The 21,303-nt window shown below is 38.6% G+C and overlaps 1 protein-coding gene across 8 annotated transcripts in view; it reads left to right on the forward strand.

Moving 5' to 3' along the window:
* The window catches only part of TIAM1 (TIAM Rac1 associated GEF 1), a 323,266-nt gene that overhangs the window by 169,351 nt on the left and 132,612 nt on the right, over nt 1-21,303 (forward strand). The window lies entirely within an intron of this gene.

Raw genomic sequence — 21,303 nt, forward strand, 5'->3', positions numbered from 1 at the left:
ATCATAGGTTCTTCTCTTTTCTTTCCTTCCTTTTAAACATTTAAATCTTTCTCTACCATACACCCTCTTTAGGAAGAGTCTGTTTTGCTTAGGATCAATCTCTTAATTTCTCCTTCCTCTTATACCCACCTTTTCCTTTTCTCTTTTCTCTCTTTTTTCCCTATTAACTGAAATGTATTTCAGTTGTGCTGTGTATTCTTCCTTTCTTTGACTAGTTTAGATAAAAAAGGTTCAAGTGTTAATAGTTCCATCCACCTCTTCATCTTTATATGGACTTTTTTTTTTTTTTTTGGTGAGGCAATTGGGGTTAAGTGACTTGCCTAGAGTCACACAGCTAGTAAGTGTTAAGTGCCTGAGGTCCGATTTCAACTCAGGTCCTCCTGACTCCAGGGCTGGTGATCTATCCACTGCACCACTTAGTTGCCCCTTTATATGGATTTTTAATTGAACACCACTATTATGTGAGATAATTTTCCTTTTCCTTTCTCTTTCTTTACTAAGGCTTCTTATTTAAAGAAAAAATACTGCAAAACAGAGATAAAGAGTCATCTCCTAGTATATTCTTTTTTACCTACCTTTCATTTTTTTTTCCTGAAAGATCACCAAAACATAAAATCTTTCCCAAGGCTTCTGTCTTATTACCTTCCCTCTATAACTACTGGTATGGTAAGTTTCTGAGGGTACATATGTATCATCTCCTCGGTTAGAATGTAAACAGTTAATCCTCATTTATTGGTTTATGATTGTTTGCCCCTATTTACCTTTTTATGTTTCACTTGATTTATGTGTGTGCATTCCAGAGTTTTTATCTAGCTTTGGTCTTATCATCTGGAAGTCATCTATTTCCTTAAAAGTCTAATTCTTTCCTCTGCAGGATTTTACTTAGTTGTGCTCGGTTATTCTTGGTTATAAGGCCATATTTTTGGCTATTTTAATTCCAAGCTCTCTGTTTCTTTGTAGTGGTGGTTCTTAAATCTTGTGTGAACCTATCTCTTCTTGATACTTGAATTCTTTATTTCTGTTTTGCAGTATTTTTTCTTTAAATAAGAAACCTTGGATTGTAGCTATGATGTTTCTAGGTTTTTATTTGGAGTTTTCCTTCTGTAAGCATTAAGTAGATTCTTTCTAACCTCACTTTGCCCTCTTATTCCAAAAGATCTGGGTGGTTTTGTGATTTATTGAAATATGATGTCTAACCTCTTTATTTTGTCATATTTTTCAGGTAGTATAATCGTTATTAAAATGTCTCTCCTCAAATCTGTTTTTTAGATCATTTGTTATTGCTATGAGATATCTTACAGTTTCTTCTATTTTTTTCATTTTTTTTACTTTTTAATATTTCTTTTTTGTCTCATGGAGTCATTAACTTCTACTTGGTACATTATAATTTTCAGAGAGTGATACTTGGGTAAAATTTTTGTACTTCTTATTCCAGGTTGTTAATTCTGTTTCCATTTCTTCCATAATTCTTATGCCTTTTTTTTTAACTCCAAGGCTTTAATTTATAAAAGATTTTAACTCAAATTAAAAAGAAAAAAAATTGCTTTATTTCTTCTCTCTACATTTTTATGACACTGTTCTCTCCTTGTTCTTCCACCTTCTAATTGCTTCATCTTAATATTCTTTTCAGGCCCTTCATCCAGGTTGTGTCCCCCAAGGCCCACTTCTTTTCTCCCTCTATGCTGTTTCACTTAATGATGTCAGCAGTTCTTATTGATTCAAAGCTCAATGCAGATGATTCTCATATCTGTTTTTCTAGTCCTCACCTCTCTCTTGACTTATCGCCTCCTATCTTCCATTGTTTGTTGTTTGGCTTCTCAAACTAAATGTCTCATAGCTCTGAGACAGCTAGATGGTGCAGTAGATAGAGCACTGAGCCTGAAATCCAGAAGACCTGCATTCAAATCCAGCCTCAGATACCTCCTAGGTTTGTGACCCTGGGCAAGTTACTCAACTCCTATTTGCCTCAGCTTCCTCAACCATAAGATGGGGATAATAACCTTAACTACTTTTCAGGGTTGTTCTGAGGATCAAATCAAATAATATTTTTAAAGCACTTATCAAAGTATCGATAAGCTATATAAATGCTTATTCCCCTCCCTTTCTCTTCATAGACATCTTAAACTTAACATGTCCAAAAAAACCCTTTATTACCTTTGTCTCCAAACCCTTCTCTCCGCCAATGTTCCTTATTCTGTCAATGATTTCATTATCTTGCCAATCTCTCAGTCTCAGTCCAAGTGTTATCCTCAACTCTTCACTCTTTCTTACCCCCATATCCATTTACTTGCCAAGTCCTTTCATTCCTGCTTTCATATCTCTCATTTATACTTCCTTCTTTTCTCTCATAATACCTATGCCCTGGTACAGGTCCTGATCTTTTCACACCTTGATACTTGCAATAACTTCTGACTGGTCTCCTTGCTTCAAGTATCTCCCTACTCTAGTCTACACTGTACTTAGCTGTCAGTACGGGTCTGGCCATATCTGGCCCTTATTTACTCAACTTTAGTGACTCCTCCAGGATCTAATACAAAATCTTCTCTGGCATTTGAAGCTCTTAATAGTTTAGCCCCTTCTTACTTTTCTCATCTTCTTACTCATTACCTTCCTTCCATATATTCTTTTGTGATTGACTTTCTGTGTCCCATGGCTGGGAATTTTCTCTTCCTCATCTTTACTTTCTTCCTTGCTTACCTAGATGACTTCAAGTTTCAGTTAAGGTTTGACCTGCATGAAACCTTTCCTAGTTCTCCTTAATACTATTGCCTTACCTCTGTGATTATCTCTTTTATCCTCTCTGTGTGTGTAATATTATTTATGCATAGTTGTTCATATTTTATCTTCCCATTAAACTGTAAGCTCCTTGAGAGCAAGGACTGACCTTTCTTTGTGTCCCCGTTGCTTAGGATGGTGCCTGCCACACTAGTAGTAACTTAATAAATGCTTGTTGACTTGACTCTGCCTAGAAGCAGCTAGGTGGCTCAGTGGATAGAGCACTGGGCCTGGAGTTCAGAAGACCAGAGTTCAGGTCCACTTACTAGTAATGTGACCCTGGGCAAATCATTTTATATATTTGCCTTAGTTTCCTCAGCAGCAAAATGGGGATAACTCACAGGGTAGTTGTGAAGATCAAAGGAGATAATACTTGTAAAGCACTTAAAGTGCCTGGCACATACTAGGTGCTTAGTAAATGCTTGTTTGTTCCCTCTCTCCTTCCTTCTGTCCTTCCTTCCTAATTGTTCTTTTTCCCAAGCTATGTTTTTCTTGTTGATGTTTTTGAATTGTTATCTTTTTCTGGGTTTTTGTCCCTGTTACTATAATAGCCTTTTATGGTGGGTTTCTTTTTTTGTTCATTCTTCTCATCTAATTATTTACTTTGGACTTTATGTCAGCGCCCAGCTTTGCACAACTCTGATGCAAATGACTGTACTGTACTTGTACCCTCTTGAGAACTGCAGCTGATTTCTTGGGTTATTGTGTATTATATTATTTTTAGAGGATCTCAAGGACAACTCAAGCTGGGGATTAGCAAGCTTGTTGTGCTACCTACCTTAGTCTAGCTCTACAAGTTTCTGATCTGCGTTTGGTTCTAAGCAATACCTTTTGGCTTGCTCCTCATTAGATTTCCAGTAGACTGTTCCTAGACTTAAGCATTATCAGCTAACTAGAAAGTTCTGCAGTTTCAAAGTGACAGAATTGCACATTCATCTTTGGTCTGCAATTCCTTCCCTGGTTATTCAGCTGTAGACTTCACACTATGTTGGAGGCCATAACTGAGACCCTGCAATATTCCTGGTGTCATACTCACACCACTGCTTTTTGCTTCTGAACTTTCTCCTCACTCAGTGTACAGCGTCTGTTGGCCAATCCTTCTTTCCTTGCACCCCTGCTCTCTTCCCTTGAAGTACAAGTAATCTCTTGGCCATACTCGGACTGTGACTCAGAATTGGGTAGTCAGTGACAGAGCTGCCAGTTGGCACCTGTTCTTGTTCTCTGCACAAGAGCTTGACCCCTTTGTGTCAGTCCAGGACCTCTTCTTTCCCTGGCATATGCTGAAATCCCTCATACTGGGAGATTCTTTTGGATGCCTTCCTACTTAGACTGGGTCCCCAGTGTTGGAGACCTTTCAAGATTTTTGTGGAGTAGTTGTGGGGGAGAACTCAGCTGTATGTTTTCCTACAACTCTGCTGTTTTGCCTGGTCCTTATACTTCTAGCCTTGATTCCCAGTACTCCTATCTCCTCTGCCAGATTGCCTCTGTAATTTCTTACTAATCTTCAATTTCTTCCTCTTTATTGACTCCTTCCCTGCTTCTTACAAACATGATTAGGTCACTATCAGCCTTTAAAAATATCTTCACTTAACCATATCTTTCCTTCAATCCATAATCCTTTTTCAGCCAGCTCCCTGGAAAAGTTGTCTACACTATTGCCTTCACTTCCTCTTCCCCCACTCACTTCTCAAATCTTTGCAATTTGACTTCCAAATTTATTATTTGGGTGGAACAACTCTTTTCAAAATTAGCAATGACTTTTTAATTGTCATGTCCAGTAGCTTTTCCTGAATTCTCATTTTTCTTGGCTTTTCTCTAATATTTGGCACTGTTAATCATCCTTGTCTCTTGGAAGAACTCTCTCCTTGTGGTTTCTCATTGTATTTTGATATTTGATCATTATTTGGTCAGGTGGAAGTTTCAGTTTTGTCGAAGTAGTTGTGGTCCTGAGTTGCCTGCCTCTGTTCAGGCAGCCCCCCTTTTATTTATTTTTGAACCATCCTATTTAACCTTTTATGTGGTTATTGTTTAGGACATTTTGAATCTGACTTGTTAAAACCGTTCATCAGTTTGTAAAATTTAGCAATAACTTCCAGAACTTGGTCTCCATTTAATCTTAGTTCCCCCCCCCCTTTTTTGGCTGTCTCTAAGCTCTGCCTCCTGTGGGGAAAGAACAGGTTTGTAACCAAGGCCTCCCACCAGAATCTAATTTTAAATTCGCAATCTGTCTTGTGATTTTCCCTTCAAATTTAACTTGGAAGTAAATACATTCCATTCGTTTTTTCTGTATTCTAAAAGATATTTTCAAGCTACAAATGGGTAATCATTTCATTTATTTTAATGCATTTTATAATACTTTATTGACTTAGAGATAATTGCATTATAATTTTTCTCCTTTGTAAATTTCTTATATCTGTCAATTATTAGAAATTTCCTGTGAAATATAGAAGATATTTGAACACTATTAGCTACAGAGCTGAATTCCATATGAGGTATATTCATTTTAGATTCTGTTGAAGGGGGTTGAGTTAATTCTAAAAACCTTGTTTTTAGGCAATCTTTATTATGAAGCTTTCCTACATTATGGACCTTAAAGACAGCAATAGAGAAATCCCAGGATATTTTAGTAGTGAATAACAGTTTTGCCTTCCTTTTATAAATCAGGAAAGTTTAACAAAGATCATGCAATTCCATTGGTATAGAAGAAATTTGTGAGGGAATAAAATCATAGCATTCAGTTTTTTCAGAACACAGTCTTTGGTTAATGTTTTTGTCCAATCCCTTATAGAATAATATAAATATTTTATCACTGTCTGATTCACCTGATTTTTAAAAAGTCCATTTTAGAAAATAGATGCATTCCTGTCTTCAAGAACCTAAGAATTCCACTTTAGGTTTAATATCCAAGACAGTGAATGGTGTTTTTGATGTTTTAGCAGGTTTTCTGTTTTGTTTTTTTTTCCCTCCTAGGTTAAAGTTATCAATTTTCTGTTGTCATTCTCTTGTACCTGTCATCATTGCACTCTTTACATTCCCACTTAAACAACAACAACAACAAAAAAAAATCTCAGCCCTCTAAAACTTTAATGAAAGGCAAAATTCATGTTTGCAAAAATCAAAGATTTGTGCAATGAAGTTCAGATTTAAACTTTCAGGTACTTAAAATGAGAATTTTCAGTCCAAAGGTATATAATTTAGAATTAGATCTTGATTCTTTTGTTCCAGTTCAGAGAGGAAGCATTGGTGTGGAAATGTAGAAACTCTGGATAGTTATAGCACTATACTTTTATTGCTTTTTAAATAACTTTCCCTCAAATACAATAAACCTCAAGAAAAATTTAACTCATGAAAGCCCATGGTTAACTGTTTTTTTTCCTTTTTATCCTTTTGATTTTGTAGAACTTGGTAAATGATAATATAACAGGTTGTTAGGTATTTAAATGAATGACTAATGAAGAGCTGTCAAATCAGGTAATATCCAACTCAGCAAACAGGGTAAAGTGACTAGCCCAGGGTCACACAGCTCATGTCTGAGGCTGGATTTGAATTTGTCTTCCTAATTGCAGGCCAGGTGCTCTATCTACTGCACTGCTAGCTGCCCCGTATGCTTATAGAACAACAATAATATTAAGAATGAGACATACTTACATTTTGGACCCTTCCTTACTTGAGTCCATCAGCCCTCCCTCTTTCCCTTCCTTCCCTTCCTTTCCTCCCTCTCTCCCTCTCCCTCTCTCTGTCTCTGTCTCTCTCCCCCATCTATCTGCATGATTCACATTACTGACATAGGCACTTGTAGCTTCTTTCACTAAGGTCTGTTTACTAGCTTCTTACTCCTACCATCTCATTCCCCGCATAAATTACTTTAGTTATGCCATATTCCCTGCCTGGGATCCCCTCCCACCCTCTCCGCTTGTTCAAATCAGGCCCATTTTACCAGACCCAGCTTAGGTCCCACTGACTTCCCTCCCTACTGCTGCATCGTGATTTATCCCATAAATAAGCACTAACTAGAATTAGCAGTATACAATTGTACATTTCATCATATATTTATCATATATTATTCCTGTGTGTAATTGTAGAAGAATTAGGGCAGGCCTTGAATTCAGGAAGACCAGAGTTCAAGCCCTGATTTAAACACAAGATGGCTGTGTTACTCTGGACTAGTGATTTAACCTCTTGGTGCCCTAAGCAACTAAGTTGTGGAAAAATTTCTGACTTGCATTGGTAGAGTATTCTCATCATTCTACACTACTGAAATGTATTCCTTTAGTTCCTGTTTCTATCCTCTTACGGATTTATGTGACTTGTTTCTTTAATTAGATTAAGAGGGATTGGGAAAGACTTTCTATAGAAGACTTGAATGAAGCCAGGAAAGGGGGAGGGGAGGGGGGAGATGAGGAAAGAGAGGCTTCCAGGCATGGAGGACAGCCAGAGAAAATGGCCAGAGCTGAGAGATGGAGTGTTTTGTTGGAGGAATAGCAAGAAAGCCAGTGTCACCGATCAAAGGAACAATCTAAGTAAAATCTCTGGTAGTTTCAGGAAGACCTGTACATACACGCCACCACAGTTCCATCAGATAACCATAATCCTTTTACAGTTAATGTGAGAGAAGTTAAAGATGATTATTATGGAGATCACAGAAATTGGCATGAAATAGCATTAAGTTTGGGCAGGAGAATTGGATGGGGAAAAGGGATGAGTTGACCAGTTTCAGTTCAATTCATTAACCATTTATTAAGGACCTCCTGTGTGTCTCCACTGTGCTAAGTCTTGATACAGATTTTTAAAGTCATTTCTGTCAAGGAACTTACAGTATACTAGGGAACAATGACACACAAAATGAGACTGGAACGTGGGGGAGGGTTGGGGAGACCCCAGAGTGCTGGAGCATCTTGTTTAGTGGAGTTGAAACCAGGCAGGGATACAGATGAAAAGTGGAGTGAGCAGATGTGCTCTGAAGCTTCCTTCCCTTGACCAATTTCTTGGCATTAACTTTGAACACTCAGTAATAGTTGTCAGTCAATCAACTGACAAACATTAAGCACTAATTATGCACCAGAAATTGTACTAGGCTGTGAGAATTAAATGATACAAATGAGTCCTAGTCTTCAAGGAATTTGTATTTTATTGGGGATGGAGCACATAAGGGTATTATAAGAGAAAACTTAGAGGCAATGTAGCATATTTGGTTAGTGTAGAGCTTGGGTTTAAGATTTAGGTATGCTGAGTTTGATAGGCCTCCTGGACAATTAGGTAGGATCCCCACCAGTGGATGCATGACCGAAGTTCAGAAATGGTTTAAACTTGAATATCGAGATTTGAGAATCCCCTGTGTACTTTAATTCATGGAAGCTGATGATCTATCCAAAAATACAGAAGAGAAGGTGGCCAAGGATAAGTTTCTGGGTAACATTTGTGATAAAGTGGCATGATATTGTTGATGATCCAGCAAAGAACAATGATAAAGTTGTAGTGAATCCATTTGGCATTGTGGTGTGACTTCCTTCAGACTTCAACAAATCAGTAGAGCAAGCGAAGGTTTTACATGGGTAAGGGTTGATTGGCAAGGTTTCAATGTCAGTAGAACAAGGGGTAAAGGGATTTGAAGGCAGAAGGTAATGTACAATTGAACTAATCATTTAGAGCACTAAGATACTGAAGAAAGGAATTTCCACAACTGAATTACATTATTAACTTTCAGCTGGTGTAAAGTTATAATCTAATCTCATGGCTATATAGCTTATATAAACGTGTATTCTTCCTGTCTGACTGTTTTCTTGGCCTCAGGAGTTGTTCCAGACGTCCTTCTTACCACCTTAAAACCCCTGATAACTTCCCTTTCATTAGATTACTTCACTTTCCATCTTACTAAGAAAATAGAGACTACTGTAAGATCCATTTTTCTCTCCATATCTCAAAATCCCTCTGTATTCAAAATTCAGAACTGGGGAGTCCATGAATTTAAAATTATTCTGAGTACAATTATCTTCCTTTGTAACCCTATATAATTTATTTTATGCATTTAAAAATATTCCTCTGAGGAGTCCATAGTCCCCCAAATCAGATTCTCAGAAGGAGTCCATGACACAAAAAACGTTCCAGAATCCCAGCTCTACATAATTTTTTCTCTTCTCTTTTACCTGTGTCCTTGATTCTATCCTCTTCTATCTCTGGGCAGTAATTTTTCTTGTTCTATCACCCTTTCTACCTTCCCCTTTCTCATCCTCAATCTTCCCTTATCTGATAGCGCTTCTTGCTCAGGTTGGAAAAATGCTTTACATAAATTATCTCATTTTAGGTTCTTCCATAATCCTAGTTACTTTTTCTATTATTATCAGCATTTAAATAGATGAAAAAGTGTGGCTCAGAGTAGGGGTGTTGGCCTAGGAAAACTGGGAGGGATGAAGGAGGAGTAGAGGTTGTGGTGAAGACAAAGAATAGATTTAAGAGGAACGAGACAGAGGGAAATATGAAAGGATAGGAGATTATAATAAGAGAAAGGGAGTTTGAGAGTTCAATCATCATGGTGTGGTACAGTTATGAGTCATGTTGAGATCCCTGTGGGTGGCTATGAGTGTATTGAAACTGTGGGTTATGGAAGCTGAGAAGAAGGAGGAGGATGAACTGGAAGGCCAGGGTATTTGTTGTTCAGTCATTTTCAGTCATGTCTGACTCTTTGTGACCCCATTTGGGGTTTTCTTGGCAAAGATACTGGAGTTGTTTGCCATTTCCTTCTCCAGCTCATCTTATGACAAGGAGGCATAGAGGGTTAAGTGACTTGCCCAGGGTCACACAGTGTCTGAAGCCAGAGTGTTCCTGACTCCAGGCCTGGCAAACTATCCACTTCATCACCTAGGGTATCTGAGGGGATATTCAAGTGTATATTGAATTCTCCAAATATGAGGTTTAGGGATAGAACCTATGATTGTAGTACTAAACTCCTGGGGGAAAGAGGGAAAATGACTGGAAAACTGGTAGTTTAAAGCAAGGGATATCTTGGCTAGATGATAATATAGTCAGCAAACATATTAAATGGTTGTAATATGCTAAGCATTGTGCTAAGTAGGCGCAATTAGCTAGGTGGCACAGTTGATAGAATGGTACCCCAAAGGTTAGGAGGACCTGAGTTCAAATTCAGCCTCAGATAGTTACTAGCTATATGACCCGATATATAAAACACTATTTGTCTCAGTTTCCTCATTTGTAAAATGAGCTGGAGAAGAAAATGGCAAACTACTGCACAGTGTCTTTGCCAAGAAAACTCCAGATAGGGTTGGACTGGGGAATGAAAATAACTCAACAACAACATTGTGCTAAGTGGTGGGAATATAAAGAATGGCAAAACCCCCCAAATAAACCAGTCCCTACTATCTAGGAGCTCACAATCCAAAAGAGAGACAGCATACAAACAACTGTGTTCAAACAAGATAAATATACTGGATAAATTAGAGGTAGTCACTGAGGAAGGCACATGCACTAAGGAGAATTAAGAAAAATTTCTTGCAGAAGGTGAGATTTTAGTTAAGACTTCAAATAAGCCAGGTTCTGAAAGGAGAAGTTGCTAAGGCTGGTGACTGAAGGAGGGTCTTGAAATGGAGGAAGGTATATGTCCATTTCTGGCCCAGTATATAGGAGGGTGTGGAGATGGGGAGAGCAAGCCAGCACTAGGGAGACACTTCTAAAGCTCTTAGCATAGTGTCTGACACAGAGTAGGGAGCTTAATAAATGCTTATGGGGAGATGGAGGGAACATGAAGTCAGTCATGATCGATGATCAATTAAATTACTGATCATTGTTGATCAAATTATTGATCAATCAGCAAACTTACTATGGGCAGGGGATACAAAGACAAACTTGCAACAATTCCTGTCCTCAAGGAGCTTACTACATTCTTCGAGTGACACAACATGTACATTATACCAGAATAGGATTAGGAATACCTGCAATTTAATTGGTAGAAGGAACTCCCAGATGACATCACTCCCTCTACCAATTTACCTTCCCAGAGGTGCAAGTTGGCACCTTTTCTGCAACTCATTAGTTTCAGAAAATCCTTAGACCACCGAGGTTGGGTGACTTATGCAGGGTCATGCAGAGTCCGAGTCAGGGACTCAAAGTCAGGTCTTCCTAACTCCAAAGCCAACTCTACCCATTTTGCTACATTATTAATGCAGATGTATACACATATATCTAGAATAAATATAAGTTTGGTGTAGGTTGGGAGTATTATGTACTTGATAGGAGGGCAGAACTATTTACTTCTTCTTGCCAACCCCCCCACTCATTTTTCTTGCTTAACTCCCACCCAGCTCCTCCCTTTGCTTGATTTGAGCTCTAATACACACCTTTGGCTTCATCCCTCAGGGAACAGCTTTCATCTGGAAAGAACAATAAGAATCTGAGGTTTCTAAGGCTGCCGAAAAGCAAACTCCACCTTGCTTTCAAACCTCTCCCTATGTTGTTTACTGACTCACTTTATGTTTAGTTGTGGGTCTGGATTAATTTGTTCTACTCTACTTTGGGGAAGCTATGAAAAAAATCAATAAAATTTCTTTTGTTCATCTCTAGCCCCCTGTTGGGAAGGTCCCAGAAATTAGAGAATTGATTCCTCTTTCTGGTGAATATAAAATATTTTCTCAAACAAAACAAAACAAAACAAAACAAACCCAAAGAGGGCAGCTAGGTGGCGCAGTGGATAGAGCACCGGCCCTGGAGTTGGGAGTACCAGAGTTCAAATCTGGCCTCAGACACTTGACACTTACTAGCTGTGTGATCCTGAGCAAGTCACTTAACCACAATTGCCTCACTAAAAAACCAAAACAAAACAAATAAAATAAAATATTTTCTCACCTATGTGCTTTAATATTTTTTTGTTTTTGTTTTTCTGCGGGGCAATGGGGGTTAAGTGACTTGCCCAGGGTCACACAGCTAGTAAGTGTCAAGTGTCTGAGTCCGGATTTGAACTCAGGTACTCCTGAATCCAGGGCCAGTGCTTTATCCACTGTGCCACCTGGCTGCCCCACTATGTGCTTTAATATTGATGGCCTCATTTTTGCTTGGTTGATATTTAGTTGATAGTCTGCTTCAATGCCTTTGGGTCTAAATTATGTAGGACATATTACATGCATATGTCACAGCATAAATAATCATGTTGCCTATCATGCACTAGGCATCGTGCTAAGTATTTTAGATACAAATAAAAACAAAGACAATCCCTGCTCTCAAGGAGCTTGAAATCTAATGGGGGAAGATACACAAAAGTAAGCTGAAAGAAGGAGATAAGGGGGAAAAGATGCACAGTATGGGGCATGGTTGGAGAGGTCCAAAAGCAATGTAGCTGGTAGTAAATGGAGAGAAGACTGTTGAGCCTCCTTGAGTCCTGGAGCCCATCATCCTGCCTTCTATCCAGAGGCAGAGAGACAGAGGGTACTGAGAAGATGTATCAGACAGATTGAGTCTTAGAGGATAATGAAATTTCCCAGCCCCATTTCCAACCACCTACACATCTTTTGGACTTCTTTAGATTTTTCCTGTATGCCTTCCTTCCCCATTGGGAAAGAGAACACAAGAAATAAACATATGTAATAGCAAAAGGAAAGAAATAATTTCATTTATAGGCTTACAGTAGTATACTATATAGCTGACAAATCTATCTATAAGTTCTATCTCTCATACACATGCCCCTTTCTCTCCTCAGACACTGACACTGCCCTGGTTTAGGCTCCCATCACCTTGCCTGGACTATTTGCTATACCCTTCTGGTTGATCTCCCAGCCTCAAGTCTCTCCCCATTCCATTCCATTCTCCACTCAGCTGTCTTCCTAAAGCACAGGTTTGACCATGCATACACTTTCCCCATTAAATAAACTCCAGGGGTTCCCTTTTTTCTTCATGATCAAAATACAAATTCCTCTGTTTGGCATTCAAAGCCCTTCATAAACTGGCCCCCTCCTATTTTTCCAGTCTTCTTAGCTCCTCAGGCCTTTCCACATACTCTACAATCCAGTAACACTGGCTTCCTTGCTGTTCCTCAAACAAGATACTCCCAACTTTGGAGGAGAGAGTGAGGCTGATGACTTTGCACAGCCCTGCCTCACTTAAATCCAATTCACTTGCAAGTTAAGACATAACCCTCCTGATGTCATTTGTTCTCTTTGAGAACCAAGGACAAACAATGACATTAACAAAATGTCCTTGCTTTTAGGGCATTTTTAGTTGTTGTCTCACATGCCTAGAACTCTCTCCCTTCTCATCTCCATCTCATGGCTTCATGGTTTTCTTCAAGTCTCAGCTAAAATCCCATCTTATACAGGAAGTTTAAGGTATATTTGAACAGAAAGAAACAGGAATTGGCACGGGTTCACAGTTACATCAAGGCACACATGATATAGGTTAACATTAGCATTTTTATCTGGCTACATGTATAACCATTTCTCTAATTTTGCTGTAAAAAGCACTTTAATTTGGTCATTCACTTAAGTTGAAAGAACGTAGCTCGTCTCTGATGGGATCATCTGTCTTCCCCTAAGTCTAAATTATTTGACAATATGAACTGATCATAGGACCATAGCCCTGCATTCCTTTTTCTTTTCTTGTTCTTTTTTTTCCAGGGCAATGAGGGTTAAGTGACTTGTCCAGGGTCACACAGCTAGAAAGTGTCAAGTGTCTGAGGCTGGATTTGAGCTCAGATCCTCCTGAATCCTGGGCTGGTGCTTTATCCGCTGTGCCATCTAGCTGCCCCCTAGCCCTGCATTCTTTTTTTTTTTCTTTTTCTTTTTTAGTGAGGCAATTGGGGTTAAGTGACTTGCCCAGGGTCACACAGCTAGTAAGTGTGTGTTAAGTGTCTGAGGCTGGATTTGAACTCAGGTACTCCTGACTCCAGGACCGGTGCTCTATCCACTGTGCCACCTAGCTGCCCCCCCTGCATTCTTAAACTAGAACTTGTGGTGGAAGTCTCAGGTTGGCTAATCGTTATACTATATATGTTCTGTCATTTAAGTTCTTTATTACTGAAGTTACCTTCTTTATTCATTATCACTTTAGTTTCAGTATCAGGTAGCCTTCCTTTGTCCATTTCAGGTAAGAATGAGGTTCATCTGATACCCACTCCCCTTCTCTTGTCTTTGTATATTTTTCCAATGTACCCTAATTATGAAAAGTAGCAAATCCAGTCTCCTTTCATGCTCTACTAGAGTCTTCACTCTTCTACCTCTCTCTTCTCTTTTACTTCTTGAAATCCTCAGAACAGAAGCTTGTTTTTCTTATTTAACTCCCCCAATGCCCTTTGAAAACAAGACTTTTTTTCCTTTAGAATATTTTTTTTCATTTAGCTACTGATATCTTGGATTTGTTCCTTTGTAAACTTTCTATTCATATCTTTGACCATTTATGAATTGATGAATGGTTAAATTTAACTCACTTTCCTATATATCTTATAAATGAGTCCTATATCAGAGAAAGTCACTATATTTTCCCTTTAACCTTGTTTCTCTTCTAGTTTTAGTTACATAGATTTTTATGTAAAAACTTTAAAAATTTTATGTAATCAGAATTGTTCATTTTACTTTCTGTGATTATTCTTTATTTGGTCATGAACTCTATCTGTATTCAAAGATATGAAAAGAAGATTCTTCCTTGCTCCTCTAATTTGTTAACAAAATTCTTTATATCTAAACCATATACCCATTTGGCAGTTCTGATCTTTTCCACAGAAATGCTTGACTACCCATTCTCATCCCTCACCCTAACCCCCACCCCTGGGGATACTCTGCTCTGCAGAGTAAGTTATTCTTGTTTTTTTTTAGTGAGGTAATTGGGGTTAAGTGACTTGCCCAGGGTCACACAGCTAGTAAGTGTTAAGTGTCTGAGGTCGGATTTGAACTCAGGTCCTCCTGACTCCAGGGCCAGTACTCTATCCACTGCGCCACTTAGCTGCCCCTATTCTTGGTTCTAAACCTATCTATCTCTTTTACCTTCTAGACTATTGTATTCCAAGTTGTCCTCTCATTTATGGTAGAAACTTGTAGGTCTTTCTTGTGTAATCCTGAGTGGAAATCTTTGGTACTTAAACTCCTTTTTGGATACTTGCAGGAATTAGTTGATGTTTTGGATTTTGGTTGTAACACTCCTGGAACTTTTCTTTTTCAGTTTGCTTTTAGTGTCTTTTACTCTGCCCTGCCCCCTTGTTTTAAGAGATCTGGGCAGTTTTCACTTATGATTTTTTGAAATATAGTGTCCAAATATAATGAGGATATTGAAGAATTTTCTTTATCATGGATTTCAAGAAATCTATTGAATCTTAAACTATGTCTTCTTGACCTCTTTTCCAAACCTGTTGTTTTGGATAGAAGATATGTTATATTTTCTTTTTTGTTTGATCTATTTTAGGGAAAATCCATTACTTGGGTAATAGTTATGACTTTCTCTTCTCCTAATTTTTTTCAAGAGCTTTTATTTCATTTTTTAAAATTTCATGTTTCATGTTTTCTAGGTATTTCATGGGTCCATTTCTTTTTTCCTTTGAGTCTCTGCTTACAATTGTTATAGAGTTAGATATGTAATGATTGTTACTATGGTTGATGTTTTCTTTGATTTACTCATCTTTCCAGCTTTAGTTCCTGAATTGAGATTTTGGGCCAGGGCCATACTCTGCCCTCTGTTGTTCTTTTGGGTGGGATAATCAGCCCTAGTTGGTCTACTGGATTCTTGCGTAGACCCCCACTTCACAGTATTTGGCCTTCCAAGATTTAGAGAATTTGATTTTCAGGGCCTCTCTGGCATCACTAGACAGAATGTTAGGGATGTAAAAATCTCAAGGCTTAGACTTTCCCAGTCTGAGCACTGAGGCACAGTACTGGTTAGTAGTTTTACCCTAGGCTTTCAAAGCCCATCCCAGGGCTTTCTCAAGGGAACCATCTCCTCCTGCCCCATCTGGATATAGAACCTAACAGGTTATACTTTTCTGTTTTCTGGTTGTGCTGACACTTGGTTTGCTTGAAAGGTTCCCTTTCCTATTGCTATTGGGCTTTTGTTTAAGCTTTTGTGGACCCCTGGGGTTAAAGAAGTCATAATAGTTTTTCATTGGATTTCTTGATTATACATGGTTAGGCATGAATTCTAGGGATGGGGGGTTCTCTCAAGTATTTGGGAGCAATGACACCCTCTTGGTGGGAACTCTCCTATTTTCCTGGTGAGCTTTTTGCCTCAACCAATGCTTGACTTTTACAGTACTGGAGAATTCCCAGTCAGATTTTTCATGTTCCAATTCTGAGTTTGAAGACCTAGTGCTCTTGTAATGCTTACCTTTACAACTTCCCTCTATTTTCTTATAAAGATCTGTATATGCTGTATGGAAAGTTAAGGTTTGCAGATTCCCAGTGTTGTTTGCAGTATCTCAATAGTATCTTGAAAAAGCTATAATTGTTTCCAATTAGTGCTGGTGCCTCATTGAAAGATGGTAGAGCTGGATGGATTTGAGCCATTTTATCCAACTTCCTTGGGAATTTTCAAGCTTGCTTTGCTTCATCTCAGTTATGGTTAATTATTTCAAAAGCTGCAAAAGCTATTTTTCTCAACTTTCTAGTTATAGATGTGTAAGTAGTGGAAAGGGTGTGATTGTGAGAGTTATGAAAGAAGTAGAAACTATAGCATTTGGCAACTGACTGGAACACTCAAAAGATATTATTTTTAACAGGAATAAGGAAGTTTGGAAGAGGGATTCAATTTGGGGGAAAGATAATGAGTTCTGCTATGGTCATGTTGAATTTGATATGCCTGGGGGATAGCATTGTCAAGAAGAATGAGAATAGAGAAAAGGCCATTATCAGATTTGGCAGTTTAGAGATAATTAGTAGCTTTAGGAAGAATATTTTCAGTTGACTGGTGAGGTAGGAAGCCATATTGCAAAAAATTGAGAAGGTAGTCAGATGAGAGGAAATGGGCAACAAGTATAGACAACTTTTTTTGTAGAAATTTGGATTCAAAATGGAGAAATATAAGATGATTTATGGGGTTGGAAGGTCTCATGAAGCTTTTTAAAGAGTAGGGCAGATTTTGTGCATGTTTGTAGGTAGCAGAGAACCAATAGATCAGGACAGGTTGAAGATTAGAGAAGAGAGGAAGAGAGAAGATGGTGGAGGTTCTTCCTAGAGAAAAATGAGCGGGGGATGGAAACAAGAACACATGTAGAGGGGTTAGCAAGGAGAAGGGCCACCTCATTATCAGAAATTAGAGTAAAGGGATAGAGAGTAAGGGATGAGGGGCAGCTAGGTGGTACAGTGGATAGAGCACCGGCCCTGGAGTCAGGAGTACTTGAGTTCAAATCCGGCCTCAGACACTTAACACTTACTAGTGTGTGACCCTGGGCAAGTCACTTAACCCTAATTGCCTCACTAAAAAAAAAAAAAAGAACAAAGGAGAGTAAGGGATGATTGTCAAGGAGTTGAGAGAAGTAGAGAAAGAAAGAACAGGGAGTTCATAGGTAATGGCTTCTTTTATTGGGAAATTATGAGATAAGGTTTTCAGTTCAGGGGGTTTGGGAGAAGTGAAAGTGAGGAAGATCCAAGATAGAAGAAGAGGTTTGTAATTGTCTCTATAGGAAATAAGTCAGAAAAATAGGATTTCTTAACTGTAGGGAGGGCCCAACTGAAATTAGATAACCTATACTTATAATGGACCCTATCAGCTTGTTTCTGTCTCTTCAGCTTTCTTCTGTATAAAAACAAAGGAGCAAAGGAGACATATAATTCTACTATATTTGGTATTGGGGGTTTTCCAAGGCATGGTCATCAATTGGCCAAGGTGGCAAGGGATTTGGGAATAGAGGACGGGGTGAAGAACTGGCAAGAGGGTCAAGAATGGGAAAGGAAGTGAAATCAGAGCAGCTTTAATGACCTGAGAAAATAGTGAAGGGTGAGGGATTTAAAGTTGTAATGAGGGCAAAGAAGAGGTTTCGGGGGTAAGCCACAGGGAGAGATGAAGTAATAGGTTATGATCAATTAGTGGAATGTAATGCTTTTTGATATTATAATTGGAACACTTGTGGGTAATGGTGAGATCTGGTATGTATGTGTTGTATGTAGCTGAGATGGAAAAATGGAGCAGGTCTTGGAATTTGAGGAGAAAAAGGAACTGTGAGGTTAGGGTATTTAAAGGAATATCTAACGTGTTGAAGATCCCTAGTATAAGAGAAGAAATTAGGAAGAAAATTGTGAGCAAGGAATGAAGTTTTCCTTGGAGACAACCAGGCTTCTCTGAGCCACAGATGAAGAGAATTTGAAAAAATGAAGGATAAAAGGGAAGTTCATTAATGGTCAAGCAGATGTGCCAGAGGATACAATGGAAAGGGGAAGGCATTGGAGAAAAAAAGAATGAGAAGTAGCAGGATAGAAATAAGAACATGAAGGAGGTAGATTGGGTAGGGGGCTTTTGCCCTGGGAGATATTGACATTGAATGACTGGGATTAAGGGGAGCCACGAGGGACAAATTTGTTAGCTATGAGTGCCAGTTGGTTGGGGCTGTCTTGTGATGGAGGACAGTACTAGTGAAGCATGTACTCTCCAAATACTGTGGAACAGGGTGTGTTGGTGGCCAGGCTCAGGTTTGAGGTCCCCCAGGAATCATCTGGATAAACATGCTCTATCAGTACAGTAATTATGTCCCAAGGTAACAGACACGGAATATACCCAAGAGATAGTCTGCAAATGGAGGTCTGCATTAGGACTGGTACTTTTGGCATTCAGTTTAGTAAATGAAATCTTTTGTTCTTCTTGTTGTTTCAGCTATATCAGACTCTCAGTTGACCCCATTTGGGGTTTTCTAGGCAAAGATACTGAAGTGGTTTGCCATGTCCTTCAGTTCATTTTTACAGATAAGGAACTGAGCCAAACAAGTGATTTGCCCAAAGTTCACACAGTTAGGGTCTGAGGCCAGATTTGAACTCAGGAAGATGAATGTTCCTGACTTCAAGCCCAGCATTATTTCCACTGCACCACCCAGCTGCTCTAAACTAAATTGAGGCCTGGTCAAGGTAGTAGTGGACCTTTATCCAATGTTAAAATCTTTCCAGTTCATCACATGGTGTTTGTTACTCAATCATAGGGTGGCACCATAGAATCTTAGTGTTGAAGTACACTTCAATGATGATCTAGGCCAATGTGTACTGGAAGCACAAATCCCTAATAATTAGTTATCCTGCTTTTGCTTGAACAAGTTCAATGGCAGGGACCACATTCTTTATTGAGGCAGTCCATTCTTTTTTCTTTTTCTTTTTCTGTTTTTAAATGTTTTTGTTTTTGTTTTTTTGTGGGGCAATGAGGGTTAAGTAACTTTCCCAGGGTCACACAGTTATTAAGTGTCAAGTGTCTGAGGTCACATTTGAACTCAGGTCCTCCTGAATCCAGGGCCGGTGCTTTATCCACTGCACCAACTAGCTGCCCCTATTCTTCTTTAGGAAAGCATTTCAACTTGTATATAGTCTTTTTTTTTTCTTTCTTTCTTTTTTGTGGGGCAATGAGAGTTAAGTAACTTGCCCAGAGTCATACAGTTAGTAAGTGTCAAGTGTCTGAGGTCGGATTTGAACTCAGGTCCTCCTGAATCCAAGGCTGGTGCTTTATCCACTGCTCCATTTGGTTGCCCCATGTATATAGTCTTTTTTTTTTTTTTAAGTGAGGCAATTGGGGTTAAGTGACTTGCCCAGGATCACACAGCTAGTAAGTGTTAAGTGTCTGAGGCCGGATTTGAACTCAGGTCCTCCTGACTCCAGGGCCGGTGCTCTATCCACAGTGCCACCTAGCCACCCCCATGTATATAGTCTTAAGAGACACACAGACCAGTTAAATAAGTCTTAAAATACTGTATAACTTTGTGTCAAGTCCTTTAGAGGGACAATCATTCTTATTAATATGGAGGTCATAGCATGAATAGATTGCTATAAGCTGGAATAATAGATGTTTAATGGGCAAACAAATTTCCATTTGATGAGTATTTTAGACTGTATTTTTTACTTTTTGTTTCTTGACATCTTTCTCACTTCACTATTTTAATTTAAAATCCAGGAATAATTCTCAAAATAGAACTGTTAGACACTTGCTTAGAAATTGTCATTATTTATTGATTGCCAATGAGTAGACTATGTAGACAAAAAGGCTATTCCAAAGGCAATGTAGCTATAGTGAATGGGAGACATAAGAAGTCCCTTTTTTGACATGTAAACTTGGGCAAATCACTTAACCCCCTCAGTGCTCCAGGGACCTAAGACTGAAAGGTTGGGTTTCCTTAATAGGAGTTCACTACTCAGGTGAAATCCCAGCTCTGTTCCTATCTCTTATCTGTCTAGCTCCTGTGTGGCAATAAAAAATTACAGAGTGGAAATGTGTTCCGTATTCTTTCCCTTTTACAAGATGTCCTCTTTAGAGTTGGAATAGGATAGCCTTCCCTGGTGCCTTTGTTTTTAAATTCTATGTTAGGTTTTTGGCTGCTGCTTAAAGACAGTGGAAGTGGCAATGAGTTTATTGCTTTGGAATATTTAATTCCTTCCAGTGAGAAAGTAATTCCTAAAAGCTGAGTCATATTTCGTGGTTTCATAATGTATCTTTCTGTTTGCAATGGTGTACCAGATTAATGTTCTTTGGTTAGATTTGTTCCCAGAAATAAACTCATTAGCATGTTGCTAAACAGAGAACTAGCTTTTTTTCTTCCTTTACTCACAATCATCTTACTTAAAAGCTGTCTTAAAAAGCTGTGGCATTGTGGTAAAAGTCCTTTTCCTTTAGAGCTTAAAGCCCACTAGATAGCATTGATGTGACTTACACTTTAAGAGTTTCTTAACATTTTTTATTGGTTATATTACATAGGTTAAACCTGGAGTGCAAGGAAATACATTTTCTGTAATAAGGTTATCTAATGAATGCTTATGCTGAAATTGACAATAATTGATAATACTAACTGATAATCATAGCCATAACCTCCCCACTCTCTATTCCTACTGCACTCACAAAGAATGGTGGTTAAAAGGAGATTCTCCTGTGTTATCTAAAGAGCTAGCCAAGGAAGCCAATCAAATTCATTTTAAAATATCTCCCCCCCCAAAAAAAAAATGAAATCTGCCCCCTTTATACAGTGACAAGAAGGCAAACCAACAATTTGCCTGGTTAATTTTTTAAGGGATAGATGATAGATTTTTTTTTTTTTGCCGGGCAATGAGGGTTAAGTGACTTGTCCAGGGTCACACAGCTAGTAAGTGTCAAGTGTCTGAGGCTGGATTTGAACTCAGGTCCTCCTGAATTCAGGGCCAGTGCTCTATCCACTGTGCCACCTAGCAGCCCCCAATGATAGAATTTTATTAGGTCAATTTTTCAATTCAATTTTTATTTTTTAACTAAGAAAGGTAAAAAAAAAAATTTATAAGCTTTTCATTCTCATGGCATTTACTGGGAACATGCCGCAAGCACATACCACTTTATTAAGTGCCTAATATAGGCACTGTGCTAAGTGATATAACCTCTAAGCTAAGACAGATATTTGTA

The sequence above is a fragment of the Dromiciops gliroides genome, chromosome 3 (assembly GCF_019393635.1).
Source record: "Dromiciops gliroides isolate mDroGli1 chromosome 3, mDroGli1.pri, whole genome shotgun sequence".
In the NCBI taxonomy this organism is placed as follows: domain Eukaryota; kingdom Metazoa; phylum Chordata; class Mammalia; order Microbiotheria; family Microbiotheriidae; genus Dromiciops; species Dromiciops gliroides.